Genomic DNA, 5,108 nt, shown 5'->3' with positions numbered 1-5,108 from the left:
TCCTATTAATTAGGCTTTTCTTTTCCAATAAAACAATTGAATCCATAGCCTATTAATCCTTTCCATCTTTATGTTTGTGATACTTTCAGGAATAAAAATATGCTTTCTTGCTTTTCACTCAAACTAAAAAAAATCTAAAACAGTAAAAATGAGAAAAATGAATTGAATGCCTTCTTACAGGAAGCAGCCTTTGGAAAAACCTGAACTTTAGATCTTTTCATTTTCTCTTGTTCCTTTTTCCTTCCCTGACGTCCATCATTCTGAAACTATGAGCTGTAGCCCAGAAAACACAATTAAGTTTTTTGATGTCATCTAGATGCATTTAATTTCAAATGTATCTTTGTCTCCAAAAGGCATTTTTTTCAGTTAAAGAGACAACTTCACCTATATGATCCAAACTTCCTGCCCCAAATCCTTCAGGCTTCAAAGTTACTAGAGACTTAATTAATGCTCCTTTCTGAGCTCTTGCTCATTCTTATGACTCAGCAGCAGGAAACAGCTTGAGCTTTTTCTAGGTTTTGGCAGATTCCTCCTTATCTCAGATAAGAATTTCTTAGAAGATAACACCTTTCCCAATAAGCTGTGGGGAAAGTTTATATAACCAACTCTCTGTACTTCAGGAGAAAACCACTCGCACTTACTGTAAGTCTTTTCTGTAGGAAACGATACTACTTTTTCTGTACTTATTGCACATTGCACTTTTTATTTTGCACAAATCAATGTAAATATATACTTGTAAAGGACTTGTTGTCATACCCTTCTGTGGATGTGTGGTAAGCTTATTTCTGTAACTCCTTGAAATCAGGATCTGTTTTCATCATCTTAAGGCCCACAAAGAACTGAAATTAGCTTAGCTGGTTTTGTTAATGTGTTTACATATGCATCTTTTTTTTTTTTTTTTTTAAGATTTATTTATTTATTTGAGAGACAGAGAGCATGCACGGGAGAGAAAGCACTGGGGGGAAGGGCAGAGGGAGATGGGGAGAGAGTGTCACACCAACTCCTCCCTGAGTGGGAGCCCTACAGAGGATTGGATCCCTTGACCCTAAGATCCTGAACTGAGCCAAAACCACCTCTATTACCTCTACTACCAGGGAGCAAGGTATCCCCTGAGGATAAGATGAAAGAGGAAGTAAGAAGTAGGTTATTTAAATCATTTTTAGTTTTAGATTTTGACTTACTTTAGGCCTGGAATACAAAAGATTTTTACTCGCTTTTCAGCACATTTATATGTGAGGGCTTGAGCTACAATGAGAATTTATATCATGGAGAGCGGAAAAGTTAGTAGAAAAATACACATTCTAATTAAGAATATATATATTTTTTAAGATTTTATCTATCTATTTGACAGACAGAGATCACAAGCAGGCAGAGAGAGAGGGAGAAGCAGGCTCCCCGAGAAGCAGAGAGCCCGATGCGGTGCTCGATCCCAGGACCCCGGGACCATGACCCAAACCAAAGGCAAAGGCCCAACCCATATTTTTATAGTTTAATGAGACCCAAAGACTTTTTTTCAGGTAGTTACTCTTCCATTTATTTTGAGATCTATAAAATGGTAGAAGGGAAGCATTAGGATGCTCATATGACAAGTTTCTTAGGAAAACACATGGCAATTGCAATTTCAAAAAGCCATTGTAAAAATCAGTATAGTTGTTTAGAACCAAATATGGCAAACTTTTTGATGTGTTATAAATTGAAGCAGACTTAAGTTAACAATGACATTCAAAAATATACATTTTTTGAGAATGTCTAATTCTGATCTGGAAACTGGCAGTGCCCTGGTCCAGGTTGGGGAAACCAGAACTTCTCCTGGAGAACAGAATGCAACCAATGTTGCAATGCAATCCAAAGCTTGAAGGGTTCCTTATACCACCCTTTCCAACCTCAGGTGGTGACCGTGGCAGAGGTGGCCCTGGTGACATGCAGGGAGGAAGAGGCAACCTCACGGACTGCAGTGGTCCTGGTGGGATGTTCAGAGGTGGTCATGGTAGAGAAAGAGGAGGAGGCCTTCTTGGGGAAAAGCCACCTCTGTCTCCTCCACATCTTCCCAAGGGACCCAATGGGATCCCCAAGACCTTCTGGGCCCCCTGACCTCCACAGAGTGGTTGTGGCATCCCTCTGATTTCATGGGGAGCCATACCACCCTAGATGCGGTTCATTAGGGCCTTCTTTTGAGCAAAAGAAACCTTACATTTCTCCCTTGAAAATCTTTCCCATCAAACCACTCTCTGGCAACCTTGGCAGTTGGTGGGTCTCCAAAGGGCTCTGTAGCATCACTTTTTCTGTTTCCTTGCCCAAGTAGCTGTGGGTCATGGATTGTCCAGTTCTCTTGTTCATCTTAACAACTCCACACTGCTTAATGAAGTCTGCTAGATCATCTGGAATCACGTTGTCATTTAAGCTTTGCACATAAATTGCACATTGCCAGAGTCTTCACCTGGATCTACAGATGTGCCTAGATCAAGATCTGGTCCTTTGACCATGGGTCCACCAGGCTTATTGAAGCAACCTCGTTCTCCAGCACCCATTCCACTGCATCCTTCTCCCTACCCACCTCTGCTCATGTTTCCACCTATCAAATACCCCTCTTTCCCTGCCCCAGTTATCAGGTCCACTCATGTTCTGTTCTCTCCTGTCTGGAAAATCCTCCAGACTTCTGCCTGTAAACACCCATGCTACTGGGGTGGTCCTGTCAGAATGAACTCTGCTGCCTATAGCTGCTGCTCTGTTGGCTCTATTGACTTAGACTCTGGCTCTAGGATCCAGTTTGGTGGGGATAACTGGTGGGTGGCTGCTGCCCAGAGCTGCTTTGTTGACCATAGTTACTCTGCTGTCCACAGCTGGTGGGCTGCCCATAGGTGTTCTGCTGAGAGTAACTGTTTTGGTCATACCTAGTTAGCTGTGCAGAGGAATAGCTGGTAGGAGAAGATGATGGTGCTGTGACTGGCTGCATGGGGTAGCTCCCAGGTACCTGGGGATAACTATAGTTACTCTGTCCATATCCTAGGCTGGGCTGGTTGTAACCTCCTGTCCTAGATTGAGGTTGACTAGTCTCAGCAGACTTGTTACCATCCTGTGGTCTTGCAAGTTCAGCAGCTGTTGGCTGCTGCCCATAGACTGGGTAAGCAGGTCAAGTGCCATATGCAGACTGAGCGGCATAGGAGGCCTGGGTGTTAGCGACCATAGCAGTGGTGGTATCATGAACACCAGTGCTGTCCACCTGGACAAACTGACCTTACACGTGGGGCAGGTAGAGGTGGGCAGATGGAGTAGTATAACTAGTGGGAAGCTGTTGCATAAAAAGTTGCATAGGTGGTCTGCCCGTCAGTTGCAGTGACCTGAGCCTGGGTATAGCTGACATCAGTGGGCTGTCATATGTTCCATAACTTTGCTGCCCATGTGCCTGGGTGGTCTGTGCGTATCTTTGAGTGGGCTGAGTGGTGTATGCACTGTAGTCCTATTGGGCTGCAGCTTGGCTGTGAGTAATGTAATCTGTAGACACCATTTTCTCTCCTTCCTTCTTGATTTCTCCTTTTCCAACTTCAATGTTGACATACCATAACAACTCCTTTGAAAATCTGGCCAATATAATCTACTTAAAGCACAGTTCTGATCACATCCCATCTCCACTCACTAATTTTTAGATGAGAGACATTCTTGAAAATTGCAAAGTGATTACAAAATTTTAATCAAGTTGAATTTTCTCAAAGGAAGTAAAAAATGATAGAAATACAAGAGAAAATCCTTTGTGTTCTTTTACATGTTACATGAATCTGAATAAAATATTAATATTACAAAGAAAAGCGAAACTTCAGATGGCATTCAGATAACTATGAATTTATTATCCTGATTCTCCATTATGATTTTTTTTTTTACATCCAAGTGTCTGGCATGATTTTTCATATTTAGTTTTTTCTCACATTATACTGGCATTGTTCTGGTTGTGTTTTCACTATGGCAAAGTAAGTTAATAGCAACAACACATTTTTGTTTGCTTTATGTCTGATGAGCCCTGTTTCTCCTTTGTGGTGACAGCCTTTTAACAGTTATCATCAGAGGTCTTCTTTTGAAACAAAAGGATTTTTTTTTTAAGTTTTTGATTCAATTTAAAATAAAGATTAAAAAGAAAAAAGTAACTTGGGATAACTCTACATTCATAAAATATATTACCAAGCATCTGAACAATATGAATTCAGTGTCATTTGGAAGGTCAGTTCCACTTAGGAAGTCACCTATCATCTTGCTCAGTACTTATCTTACTTCCTTTCTTTGGAGGGATATTGAAATGGGTTCCTATGAAGGACAAATGCTTAATACTCAAATGATGGGATCTTTTAGTTTTTGAATTTCTCTTATTAATCTGAGTATACATTTTAAAGAAAGGAATGCATCTCATCTCACCATAGTATTTCTTAAAAAATAATAATAATAATTCTTTATTTGACACAGAGAGAGAGAGATCACAGGGGTAAGGCAGGGCAGAGGGAGAGGGAGAAGCAGGTTCCCAGCAAAGCAGAGTGCCTGGTGCAGGGCTTGATCCCAGGACCCCGAGATTATGACCTGATCCAAAGGCAGACACTTAGCAGACTGAGCCACCCAGCCTTCCCTCACCACAGTATTTCAAGAAGCATATCAATTAATCATCCATAAATGAAAGGTAGGTATACAGCATTAGGATTCTTATAGTCTTCTTAGCATTCTACATATAGTTATGCATTTCATTCTCTCTTACTTGATCTGGAGCTCCTGTAAATAAAATACCTGCCTTACCTATATCTTTTAGCACTGATAGAACATAATACACTGCTTTACTCATCAGAGTAAGTACATAAAAAGTGTATTGAGTCAAATTGCATTCGACTAAACCTCGTGGCAGGAGAACTATTTGGAAGAGAGGGAAGATGTATTTATTAGTATTGTTGTTTTGTGATTATACACTGCAACATTCATTAAAACGTCCAAGCAATTTATATTTAGAAATTTATATTCCAACCAACATTAACCTTGGTCACAAAAATTGCTCTACCAAAATTTCATCACTCTAGTAGAAAATGGGGAGTTTCATTGCTGGCAAGAAACATTCACATAGAAACCAAATGATGAGAAAT

At 40.5% G+C, this 5,108-nt stretch overlaps 1 pseudogene across 1 annotated transcript; it reads right to left on the bottom strand.

Annotated features, from left to right (window-relative positions):
- Window positions 1-2,546: 2,546 nt before the first annotated feature.
- On the bottom strand, window positions 2,547-3,505 carry LOC308348319 (RNA-binding protein EWS-like; annotated as a pseudogene). Its single transcript has one exon. The product of its transcript is annotated as an RNA-binding protein EWS-like (transcript).
- Between the last annotated feature and the right edge of the window lie 1,603 nt (window positions 3,506-5,108).

Source organism: Martes martes (genome assembly GCF_963455335.1).
Source record: "Martes martes genome assembly, chromosome: 8".
Lineage (NCBI taxonomy): Eukaryota > Metazoa > Chordata > Mammalia > Carnivora > Mustelidae > Martes > Martes martes.
Note: the sequence above shows the minus strand (reverse complement) of the source record. Positions and strands in the feature narration are given on the sequence as shown.